Below are 14,239 nucleotides of genomic sequence, written 5' to 3' on the forward strand. Positions count from 1 at the left end.
AACAGTTTAAAGGTAACCAATGCGATGAAAGGAAGTATAACTTTCATCAGACGGATATTTTAGAATGGTGTCTTGGGCCTTCTCAGTACGACTCGAGAACCTGAGAAGAGCTCACACAGCTATGGAATCGGAAAATTATTGTCGTAATCACTTTTTGAATGGAAAAATGAAGTCACTTAATTTAATTTGATATTTCTTTTTTGTTTTGGCGCCCCTGTAGTATTCAAATTGTAATGGAAAATTGCAGTTTTATAATGTTCAAAATTTAAACCGTATCATACAGTATGTTCTCGATTTTTTTTTTACTTTAATTATACTCAAGGAAAGAATTATATCTGCTATTATGTTTTTGGGATTTGAACTCCTCTAAGGGTAGTATTAATGAATACAATCGCTGCTTCTCTGGCATTCAGGGTGCATGGTCATCTCTAAGAGTCGTATAACATTTTTTTTTTCTTAGCGGATAGCTTGTTTATCAGGAGTAGTTGGTATATTAGACTAGGAAACCTAATATTAGAGCTACGAGCTGATCAATAAAATGTTATATAATGCACGTATAGAAGACTATAAAAACTGAAGACCTTAGAAGCACATATTATTACCATGTTCATTATTGCAGATTATGTTTTCACTTTTTCATTTAAACAAATATATCTCTTGAAGAGCGTATTTTGGTGTGTGACTTTACAATTAAAACATATATTAAATCAAGTTAGAAATGTACCTCCCTAAGCCAGTGAGTCAAAGAGAGTAAATATTGTTTTGCAACTTTGGTGTAAAATCACCATAGGTCAAGAATTGGGCTGAATGAAACCGGCATTGAGACTGTATTCTTTTATTACGTTTAACATTTTATTGCGACAGTAAATGACATATTCCTTCAATAAGGGGATTGTTGAAATTTTAATCAACAAATTTTGTATAACACAATTACATTGTATAAAAAAGTGAAACCATTTATTTTTTTTTTATGTATGCTCAGGATTTCCATCTTGCTTTCTACTGCAAAAGATTTTTTTATGATCTTGACTCTAAAAAGAGTATTTATGTCAATCGACTCAAATGCTATTTACTCATGATCAGGTTCTTAATCATGGGATAATCTAGATATAAAAACCGGTATATTAACTTGGAAGTGAGAGGACAGGTAAAACTCCTGCCCTATAGCATTCATGGATATTGCCATTTCACAGCAAATAAACTTTAGTTAATAAAATATTGTGAATGTATTATATCTGTATGTTAAAAGCTCCCATACCTCATGTTAACGAACTACATATAATGTTAGACGTAATCAAATTTCATCTTTACTCTTGAAATATGAATTACATAAATTAGGGCAGATCTGAAGACTCAGTTCACTTTAAAACATAAACCATACGGCTTCCATTCTATGTTTTTCTCTTATTGACAGACCTGTTATTACCCCATGGGAACTCGAAAAGCACCAACGCTGCAAAAAATGTACTGCAGTAAACTTGATTATGACGAAGTTCATTTAATACTTTTCAAAACAAGAAGAACAGCTTAAGAACGAGTTCTTATCGCTTTTAAATAGGAATACCTTCCAAGTTTAACTTAGCAAACGGTGCAAACAATCCTTTGGGTTCTTGAAAGGTGAACCTTAAAATATCATATTACTCCTTTTAGTCTTGCTCTTCTGGGAAATTGTATATTATAAAATAAGTAACACAGTATCTCAGCACGTCGAGGCAATTACCAACGCGCAAAACTATTCGTACTAGAACTCTAAAGATAATTATTGTTATAACATATAACCATCTGTAACTAAACCTTAGGGATCGAGAGACAATGGGGATATGATGACGCAAGGGAGAATAGGGATTAGGTGTCTCTGTTGAAGGACTCTATTGTGCGTCCACTAAACAACGTTTTCTGTAAATCCTAAGTCCCTTTAATTTCATGTATTGCAATTTAACTTTGCCACCTTGTATACTAGATTATGGACAGTTTGACAACCCCTAGAAATCGATAAAGGTCAACGTTTACGTCACTGTGTCTGATCCTTGTGCATAGCGCCCAACTTCAGCAAATATTAATTCATTCGTTTTTCGTTAATATTTAATGGCTTCCTCATGCCGTATTTGCTTCCATATGAGAAGCAGCAATTGTAGTATCAGCGTAGCTACTGAGGTGAAATAACTTGTGGGGGTTTCTCTTGTAATCCATAGACCACCTACCTTTTGCTCTTCATTTTACAGTGATTTGCAATTATCTCTCAGAAGTAATACCTAGCCGATTTCGGTTCACTTTAATGCCAAATCTAGAAAATGTTCGACATCTTTCACAATTCTGTTCTTTTGATTGTTTATACAATGAAAATTCTGGGCGGATTTCCATACGTTATACGGCGAAGGCGATGCATTTCGTTGCGTTGGTCATTTGAAAAGAACACCAACATGGTCTCTCAAGAACGCAGACACATCATCAGCATTCGAAAAACTTTGTTTGGGACGATCTGGTCCTTCTCTCTGACAACTCTGATGATCATACTATGCTGCGTGAATATTGCACACTTCAATTTCATCGAACTTACCACTACTTACGTTCTCTTGAGGATCCTGAACTTTAACCTTGTTATTAGTGCAACATCCTTGCAAATGTACATTTTTGTCCGAAGTAACCGTCTGGCTCAACTTGTCAACAAAATGAAACGCCTCATAGGAGAAAAGAAGAACATGAAAAACTTTCTGCTGCTGTACGTAGTTTTATTTGGCGATGTGGTGGCCACTCTATTTATGTGCTGTCGTTTGCTTTCAAAATTACGTGAAGGAAATGTAAGTCACAAGATATACTATTTGACTCTGGCTTTCACAATATTCATCTACAATATTGGAGGTTCAGTGGCAACTTACGGATTGATTTACTCTTTTGCAAAGACATTATCTTGCAGACTAGACGAGGAAATGAGAAAGCTCCAAACTTTCGCGACTCTTCAAATGCCAGAAGATACAATCAGATTTCAAGAACAGCCAATGTCAAGCATCTGGACTAATGCGGTTTGGAAAAAACTGAACCCTTTCAATAAGGAACCAAAAATTAAGAAAACTTGGAATAAATCCTTTAATACCTTTCATATCGTAAAGCCAGCACATCTACATTTCTTAGAGCCGGATATTATAGATCAGAAAAGTCTCGATTCTACTTTAGAAAAAGAATGTAAGTCTTTGTCTGCATTTTTAGAGGAAATAGACACCATCATAGAAGTGCTGATGTCATATGAAGGGATACTAATTCTCTTCGTCCTGCTGGAATCCATGATTGGAATTATCATGTTTGTCTATCAGTCAATGATTTCTTCCCCCACTTTCTCGTTTATTCCGTCAGCTTACTGGCTAAAATTTTGTTTGTGCTCATGAGCCCTGATTCCTTGACAACGAAGGTAAGACTTCAAATACCAAATAATTGATTTTATATTTACACGATTGTAATTTGTATGATTGTAATTTGTATGTATAAATTCATATATATATATATATATATATATATATATATATATATATATATATATATATATATATATATATATATATATATATATATATACATATATTCTGAACAGAAACAACACATACCCACACATAAGAATACACACATACACACACACACTCACACACACACACACACACACACACACACACACACACACACATATATATATATATATATATATATATATATATATATATATATATATATATATATATATATATATATATATATATATATATATATATATATATATATATATATATATATATCGTAGTCTATTCTTTCAGAACAAAAACTTAACCAAATACCGAAGAAGCTAGGGTGTTTAAATATCCTTGCAGCACATGCATACTTATGCAGCTACATATTTCAGTGGTAGACAGATAGACAGACTAATAGGGCTTAAAGTATTTCCTCTCCTAATGCACCTACAGTAGGCTACATGAGCTGTGTATGGTAGCTAGACTAATGTAGAGTCATGATGCACCCAGATTTCCTAGAATGATTTTGATAAGGATCATTGTCTCCAATACTAAATTTGCTTTCATTTCATTTTGAATATGATAATAAATATTCTAATGAAGAAATATTTATGCAGAGGAATTTTTACCTTTACTTTTGAAATTAAAGTGTGTATTTTGTCTTCTGTTATCCAGATAACATGATAGATACTAAAAAATGTTGTCCGGTACAGCTTGAATATTTCAGCTGTTATCTTATAAACCCTTAGAATGCCTATAAAAAACGAGACTTTGCAAACATGAGGATCGCTTCACACAGAATTAATCCATAGGGGTAACAACATTTCTTTTACTGTCTCCGTCCTACAGAGAGTTTTTTGGCTTAGAAAACTACGTCTCTTAACGCGACGGGACCCAGCTTTCAGGGCATCAGAAGAGGTACAGTATACATCAACTGTTGCTTTTTAAGTAAATACATTTTGGTGACGAGGTCTTCTGATTAAATATTAATATTGATTTTAATAGTGATGATAATTAGATGAGGTTTACCTCTCCTGTTACTCTGTATATATTTTGCAGGTACAAGTTCGAATTCCTTACATGAAAATTAAAATTACTTGGTTTCAGTTCTCTACTTCTAAGTTTTGTGATATATGCAGTAACTCAACACCTTCACACTGAATCATTTAGCATAAGTATGCAATCTCAGAACCATTATCTGTGAAAGCGATTTCATCTTACATGTTTCAGTTTATTTCATCTATTGTCTGGGTGATCCTACCTCCATAGTCACATACCACAGGTTGTGCCCTCACCTTCAAAATGCCCAAGTTTGCATGAGACCAACTCAGTCAGCATCAGTATATCTCAGTATTATGGCGTTCATTGTGTGTGCTTGCGAGAATGCCAAGCATAATCCTTTTAATCTGCATTTTCATTCAAAACCCCACTATTTAGGTGGACAGTGTGATATCGCTACTGGAGAATGGAGCTCACTTTTCACCATGCGGACTTTTTATTATGGGCCGTCATTGTCTTCTGCCTGTAAGTTGGTTTTTCAATTTTTGTTTTTAATGTGAGTATCATAAAAACAAGATTTACTGATGTAAGATTTTTTCATATAAAACTGTTGTATTATTAACCGCTTTCAAAAATGGAGACGTTTATTAGTGTTCAACATTTTATTGTTACAGGTTTTGAAACAGGTGATGTTCTGTAACCTATGTTATGATCTTGCTTTACAGTTCAGTCTATAGAAACAGGTGATGCTCATTAAAAAGGTAACTGGGTGATGTTACATGATCTTGTTTTATATATAAATGTATATATATATATATATATATATATATATATATATATATATATATATATATATATATATATATATATATATATATATATATATATATATATATATATATATATATATATATATATATATATATATATATATATATATATATATATATATATATATATATATATATATATATATATATTAATATATTTATCAATTATACAATTGTTCTGTGCATTCTGTGCATTAGTAGAATTACTAAAAGGACCTCATTCAAACTGGTGGTATCAAATAAATACTCCATTTTATACCATCCAGTTTGAATGAGGTCCTTTTAGTATTAATATATATATATATATATATATATATATATATATATATATATATATATATATATATATATATATATATATATATGAACTTTTATCACATCACCGAGATATTTTACATACACGAAGTTAGGCCACAAATGTCTTAATATCCTAATCGTTCTACCTCGGAAACAGTACCGTAGGGGAATTATAGATGAGTGATTCGTCACCTGGCATGATCAAACTGCCAAATGGCGCGAACCAACGACATTCAGTGACGCTCTAGACCACTCGACTGTCAAGAGAGGTATAAGTTGATGCCGACTCTGCTGTACAAATCCCCGTCGAACGCAGGTAATTGAATATATTGTTAGCATTAACATATCTCAACAGCCGAATCTAAAGCATCCACCGAACTTCAGGGTACTCGCTGTTCGGCGGTTGGTTTCTGCCAGGTGATAAACCACTTGTTAATTATAATTCTCCTTCGGTATTATTTCCGGGGTAAAGGAAATTGGATAAGAAACGGCCTTTGTTGCTTAATGTGTGTGTATATAAAATATCATAGTGACGTTATAAAATTAATTCATAAATATCTTAATGTTTCAAAAGCACCGGTCGACTGTAATGGCGGAGGTGTATTGATGTCAGTACTAGGTACAAATAACTGCATTCGACGGGGATTTGTATAGCATAGTCGGTATCTATTTATACCTCTCCTGACAGCTGAGTGGGATTGAGTGTCCACTGAACGTTGTTGGTGCTTGCTGTTCGGCAGTTCGATCCTGCCAGGTGACGAATCAATTATTAATTATAACTCCCCATCGGCATTATTTTTTCGAGGCAGAGCGAATATGAAGTTAAACGACATTTGTAGCTTAATGTTTACACACACACACACACACACACGCATATATATACAGTTTATATACATATATATATATATATATATATATATATATATATATATATATATATATATATATATATATATATACAGTTTATTTATTGTTTATTTGTACATACGAGTAATGGCATGAATGAATATATATATATATATATATATATATATATATATATATATATATATATATATATATATATATATATATATATATATATATATATATATATATATATATATATATATATATATGATTTTTATATATATATATATATATATATATAATATATATATATATATATATATATATATATATATATATATATATATATATATATATATATATATATATATATATATATATATATATATATATATATATATATATATATATATATATATATATATATATATATATATATATATATATATATATATATATATATATATATATATATATATATATATATATATATATATATATATATATATATATATATATATATATATATATAGGTGAACGTAGAAGTAGATATAGATATACAAACCTAATCTCATAAGGTTTTGCAAACAATTTTTGGACAATTAAGTTAGCTGGGAAGAGCCGCCTCAGAAATCGAAGATGATGTCTTTATCCACCGAACTGAGGTCATCAACAAACTCACCCTATCGAGAATTTGTGGTGTAAATTCGATGTTAACTGTTCATGTTTTAGTGTGAACCGGACGGTGTTTGTAAACATAAAGTAGCAGCTCCAATCAGAAGTTTCATTTTACGTTCCTTAAGTTGGTGAGCAAATACAAATACATACAGTATTTACATAGACACACTCATATACACATGCACACGCATAAGTACGTGTTTGTATTATATATATGTATGTATTTATATATATATATATATATATATATATATATATATATATATATATATATATATATATATATATATATATATATATATATATATATATATATATATATATATATATATATATATATATATATATATATATATATATATATATATATATATTTTCCCAAGAATCCCAGCCATCAAATGCTTCAATTAAAGCAGGAAAATATAACAGTGCATTTAGGGCACTGCATGATAAAGGAAGGGCAAAAGGAATATAGGCCCCTCCCTTAATCTTTTAAATACTTTATATCCCTTTCAACTTTCTTTTCTTGAACATATGACTGTGGGAGAATTTGCTTTCAGATCCTAAGCCTGACCAGAGAAAGATTAAGAGAGAACACCTGGGACTGAGTCATAGATGAAACCAACCTCAATCTACCTGTGGGTAACCTCATGACCCCTGACCGAAGTCATATAAGGGTCTCAATGAAGGAACAAGAGAGAGACACACTGTTGGACCCGAGCAAAACACATCTCCTTCAGAGAGCCATGCCCTACCATGTGGTCCTATCTTGTAGGGACCTTTAGTCTTCTTACCAGTGAAGCCCAGCACTTCCTCCACCTCCATTTTCCCTAGCTGAAGCCATCTCTTCTACAAGGTAAAGTGACCTGTTGCAAAGGTTCCTTCATGTCATTCACACTTTTAATTCTCGTACTAACTTCCTATTTCCATTTCTAAGTGCCAGTATTTCCATATCAACCTTCCCTTCTTAGGTCAGTGTTACATAAATGCATGTGTTTAAATAATTACATAAAATCGTGTGTTCAAGGCTTCTTTGCACCCTCTGTGCTCGCCTTGTCATGTGTATATTTTACTGTGTCCTTACTGGCTTTTAATTAATGAATCTCTCCATTTACAGAGGGTTTGTTAGCCGTAAAAATCTCCCTTGACTGTGCCTTGTGTCAGCATCATCACACCAATGGATATCCTTTCAAGTTTTCCCAGTTATAATTAACCTCTCAGGTCTTGCATGCCTGATTAGTCCATTTCATCTTCTGATATTTCATTTCAGTAAATACTCATAATTTTAAACTTACCCTAACGTGTTTACTTACAAACACCTTGTGAGTAGAGCCCTCAACTCAGATAAATTTCCCCTTTTTCCTTGTTTTTATGATTTCCTGAATCAGCTACAGTCAGATTTCATACAAAAAGTAAGTAACAAAATCATTCATTTAGAGTCTATAACTGGCTCACGGTAAGCATTTTCCCAGGAAAAACCGCAAAACATGACAACTTCTTTGCCGTAGATCTCGTAATCTGCACTTTGCAGATGAAATCCTTTCCCTTGCAACTTGCCGTATCGGCGACTAGCGAAGCTAGGCTGGGTGCAAAACAAAGAATAGAACCTATTTGCATAAATTCCGCATGTGCACAGTCAAGGAGTTCCACACAGTAAGTATTTTTTATTTTATGCTAGGTTAGGAAGCAAAATTGTGACTGAAAATAGAAATAAGGAAACGTTAGGCATATGCATGCAATCCACTCATCGAGAAGTGTGAGTTAGTGTCCGTCGCACAAGTTTTGATAGCCCCTGCATGAGGGCTTGCATGTTTTCACATAGGCAAGCTAGGGAATTACGAAGTGGTGAAAACACAAAAGGAAATAGTGCGTGTATTTCCTCATGTTATCCAGGAAATTTGTCGTCTTGGAATAGTTAGGCATATGTTTTAGATCCCACGTGGGTCACTCAGCAAATTTCCCTATCGCTGGAATTCAGAGTTTAGTCTCTCTCTCTCTCTTTCTCTCTCTCTCGTAGAGTTAGGAATCCGTTAGGCAAACACTGTAGAGTAAAATCTCAGAAAGTGTAAAATTTGTTTGCTTCATATTTTATTTGTACACATTCCTCCGTACAGCACTGGGCATGATAAATTCTGTTTCATTTCAAAGCGTCTCCATTCAATATCCGCCTGTTATTTCATTCATAAGCGTAATGAACCTTCTTTTTTTCCTCCTCTTTGTTTATTTGAAGTTATCTTTTGTTTGCTTAAAAAGTCTGCTGTGACCACATGGTCTTCACGCCATTCCCAGAGAAATTTTGGATAAGCCTAAGAAAAAAGTTTATCTTCTAAACAAACCATAAGCCGATTAATCTGTATGTATAAGCGGGGTCAGTCTCGGGAAAATTCCTACGGTCCCAGGTGACCTTGAGCTGTCAGTTACTGCACAAACCCACGTGGTTACTACTTCCAGAGCACATGTGGGGAAGGCTAAATATAGGGAAAGACAAATTCGTATGCACGTCACTTAGGCAAACAGCGCCCACACATAATAGAATTAAGTTTTGTGCTTATATTAAGATTGGAGGAAAAGGCTCTTATTAGGGCTGGCAAGATACGACACATTTATCAATGTAACTTGCAAATAATATAATTTTAACTTATCCATCTCTCAACAATGAACTTACCACTTCTATAAAAATAAATAGAAGTGTACTTCTAAAAAACGGCTGTCTTTCTAACCCACCAATTTGTATCTGCACGTAAACCTTAACAACCAACCCCCTGCACCAGTTATCAGTGTCTCTCCATTTTTATCTTTTTTTTAGGTTTACGCTACGTCCTTTCTTTTTATTTTTTTCAACTTATTTTTGTGTATTTATTTTGTTGAGTTATTATTCTAAGTGTCACAACGCTCACTGAGTTCCAGAACCTAACCCATATCAGGACTCCCCTAAAAAAAGGAATTTTTTTCTTATCATGAGAAAACCCAAATTATCAGGAACGGGCAAAAACACTCCCCGAACCAAGCCTTAAGATTTATGCAATAGCCAGCCAAGTCTGTGAGTGAATCTGAAACCAAGTCCTACGAGACAAAATTTAAAAATCCGTTCCCTGTGACCAAATCATGCCCTATGAGGTGAACCATAAAACCCCAACATTCGTACAATAGCCGACTGAGCCCATGCTGAAATAGAATACAATTTATGTCTTTAGAGACATATTAAAATTTGTTCATCAAGAACAAACTGAGTCTTATTCAGACATTAAAATTCGTTCATTAAGAACACACCAAGTCTTATTCAGACATATTAACATTCATTCATCAAGAACACGCCAAGTCTTATTCAGACATTAAAAATCGTTCATCACGAACAAACTTGTGGTTTTCAGACACCCAGAAATTTGAGGCTTTTCAGACATATTAATTTTCTAAAGGGTCACACCCATATAAGCGTTATTTCAAGATGTCTGCAACATCCAGAGTCCAACAAAATGAAGACTTCAAATTCTATATGTCTGCTGGAAAGGACATGGGACTGTCAGGACAAGCCCTGAGGGAGTAGGCCCAAGAGAGAATAGATGATGCCAAGGCAGAGAGAGAGGCCGAAAGAAAGGAGAAGAAGGAAGAGCAAGATAGGCTAGATAAACTCACAAAGGAGGAACAAGAAAGGAAGGAGAAGAAGGAAGAATAAGATAGGCTGGATAGACTTGCAAGGGAAGAACAAGAAAGAAAGGAGAAGAAGGAAGAACAAGAAAGAAAGGATAGGCTCGAAAGGGAGGAAAAACTGCAGGCCCATGCGCTAAAGATGGCCCAAATTGGCGCTGCTGGCTCCTCTCCAGCCACTGGTGCATCCACCCTCACTCAGGCTCATACTTTTATGCCCAAGTGGACTGAGGCCAAGCCCAAAGTGTAGCTCGATCGGGCAGAAAGGGTCCTTAGTGCCTACCCACTCACCCCTGCCTGAAGTCTCCCTACTCTTGGGAAAATTCCTTGGAGGGAAGGGTCTAATTGCTTTCAATGCCCTTCCTGAGGAGGATCAAGGGAAATGGGTGGAAGTGCACCAGGCAATTACAAAGGCATAAGAAATCACCCCTGAAGCACTGGAGATGATGCTGGAGAGGCCAGATAAAAGAAGCAGGACCGACCTGGTCTGACTGGGCATATCAATCAGATAGGGCCCCTCCCCAAATGGCTAGAGTCCCTGGGAGTCTCCACTGCTGAGAACATCCTCGAGTGGTTCAAGATTGAAAATTTTTTATATTATGCCCCTTCCTCCCTAGCCACCCATGTATGAGAAAAAGTGCCTACAACTCTAGTGAAGTGCTGTCGCCTCACCGATACATGGGACACTCATCATACCCATGCAAGTTCATTGGGACGTAAAATATGCCCTCCTTCTTTCACCTCCAGCGCCCCTCCGCCCAAGAATGGGCACTTGCAGAAACCTGTTGTGTGTGGGTTCTGCAAGAAAGCCGGGAATTCCACCAAGCAGTGCCGAAACAAACCCTCACCCAGGAATCCACCAACTAACAAGCCTGTGCCCTCCACAGGGGTAGTGCCATGAAGGGATTATAGTCAGAGCCATTGCACAGCTTGCAAAGTTTATGGCCACTCTTCCACATGGGCAAAATGCCCCAATAATAAATCAAGTACTCCCGTTATTGCCTTGGCAGTTACAAATCCTCAGCCCTTAGGCCCTCCAGCTGAGGGTCCCATATATGTGGCATCTCCTCGAGGTGGCTACCCCACACTCCAGGTCAAGGCATTTGAGGACTCTGGTGCACAAATTTCCTTCATAAGGAAAGACAAAGTTCCCTATGGAGCTATCATTAACCGACGTAAACTTGTCATAATTGAAGGCATCAATCAATTTAAAATAATGCTCCCTACTGTTCAATTGAGAGAAACAAGACCTTATAGATCCAAAGTTTGCAACCTTGCAGTAGCAAGCTATATTTCTGGAGGTTATGACATCGTCCTGGAACAGGACTTCCAGTCCCCAACTAAGTTACAGCAATCCAGGGGTCCAAATCCCCCAAATCATTCATTAGGCATGAGTAAGCCTCAAACGCCTACACTCATTACACTGCCAGTGCCACCTGAGTATGATGCGCAGTGGGCCCCTCCATCACGATCGATCCAAGATTCCATTCAGGTGCCCAGCCCTGCCCCAGTGCCAGTGCCAGGGACCCCAAATATATCTCCCTCCAGGATATTTCAAACTCGTTTCACAATCTCTACCAGTGCCACTTGCACGCACTGAGCAGTGCCAAACTCCATCCGTCCCAGATGACCAAATGACAAATCAATTAATAGTGCCTAACACTGCCTTAGTGCCAGAGCATGCCCCGATCTCCACTCAAGAGATCCCAATCAGGATCCCCCTTCTTCTCCCGGCCTGGCTCCGCCACCAGCATCGGTAAGAGAGACGGATCCTTCCGAAAACAGTGGAAGCTCAACTGAAGGTGCGGCCTTGCAACCCATGCCTGAGCTGGTCATGGTAACCTGTGAGCTTATCATGCCCACCGCAACCTCTTCCTCTCTTTCCCGGTCCCCCGTGGACATGGCCATAGGTAAGGATTCTGCCGTGTCTCAAATGGCCGATGAACTCACAAAACTGCAGCCACCTGGGATAGAGCCTGCATTGAATGTCCCTGCTTCGGCCAGAGAAGCTGGCACAGGTGGCACTCCAATGTCCTCCTTGGGCTTGGTTCGACCGATTCCCCTACCAAGGAGAACCATCAACCTAAAGAGATCTGCGGTAGAAATCATGGACGTAGGTAACGTCAGGTAGCTTAAAGAGAGCTGCTGAGCTCTACCAGCACCAGTGAAAATTTGGCACAGTGCCACCCTTTTATCCTATGAGGACCATGGCGCCTCTATCCAGAAGAGGGGCCAGGTTTCCTCACCTGTTTATTTTTCTTATAACTCTGTAATTTATTCTTTTCCTTTAACATTTTTCGTTTAATTATTTTGTTCAATTTATCATTATTTTATGCCTTACAAAGGCTTATATTTTACATTGCTCCCACTCTGCCAATGCAGAGCGCAATTGACCGACATCCCAGTTTTTTAAGTCCTATGACTTCTTTTCGAATCCCCTTAGGCAAAAGAATAAACCTAAGCACCCTTGTCATTGGTAAAGGAATATAATTTCGAGGTATTAATCATCATTTTTCTTTAACATTACCATTTGCCTTCTTTGTTATTCCCTTGTAATTTAAACCCCGAGTCCGTGATTTGAAAAGACTGTGTACTTAACATATTTGTCTGTCCTTCCTTGTACTTACCTTCATGCTCATAAGCACCATTGACTTCAGTGCCACTGTACCGTCCACTTAAGTAACATGGCAACATCTAAGGAAGACCATGTATATTTCATTGTAATTCCTCCTCAAGGCAAACTAACTGTATGTCTTTGACCATAACAAGTATTAAAAGTTAAGCGCATGATTATTTTAAGACTTACATTAAGGAAATCACTTACCGTTATTGTGTTTAATATTTACCATAACTTTCTTATATTTGTAACTGTTCCTGTTTCAAAATAACTGTAACTTATGATTTATCGCATTTTAATACTTATGATCATCTACTCATATTTCTTTGAGATTTACCTTAAGGAGGTCAATTAAAGTTAGTGTATTTTAATATTTATAATAACTTTCTTATAGTTGTAAATGTACCTGTTTTAAAGTAACAGTAATCTAAGGTTAAAACCTTTATTTTTTTTCTTACTCTGTGATTAACGTAAAACAGTGAATCTTTATCAGGTAAATTTTCAGATATCTCATATGATGCAGAGAGATTTAGGTTACTAAATATACATGAGTGCTGTTAACGAGAAAATTAGAGTAATACAAACCATTTATCTGCTGAATCCTTGTTTTGGTAGACATTCACACCCGACTGAAGATGCGAGATGTGAACTTGGGCGGGGAAGTTATTATACTTTCACCAGGAATCCCAGCCATCAAATGCTTCATTTAAAGTAGGAGAATATAACAGTGCATTTAGGGCACTGCTTGACAAGGAAGGGTGAAAGGAATATAGGCCCCTCCCTTAATCTTTTAATCATTTTATATCTCTTTCAACTTTCTCTTCTTGAAC

At 35.9% G+C, this 14,239-nt stretch overlaps 1 long non-coding RNA gene across 1 annotated transcript in view; it reads left to right on the forward strand.

Moving 5' to 3' along the window:
* Positions 1-5,020, forward strand: part of LOC136836894 (uncharacterized) — a 73,583-nt gene extending 68,563 nt beyond the window's left edge. The window contains exons 5-6 of the long non-coding RNA XR_010852490.1: positions 4,344-4,412; positions 4,932-5,020. This is a non-coding gene — a long non-coding RNA (uncharacterized lncRNA). The remainder of the gene's footprint in view (positions 1-4,343; positions 4,413-4,931) is intronic.
* The last annotated feature ends 9,219 nt before the right edge of the window (positions 5,021-14,239 follow it).

This window comes from Macrobrachium rosenbergii, chromosome 57 (genome assembly GCF_040412425.1).
Source record: "Macrobrachium rosenbergii isolate ZJJX-2024 chromosome 57, ASM4041242v1, whole genome shotgun sequence".
Taxonomy (NCBI): domain Eukaryota; kingdom Metazoa; phylum Arthropoda; class Malacostraca; order Decapoda; family Palaemonidae; genus Macrobrachium; species Macrobrachium rosenbergii.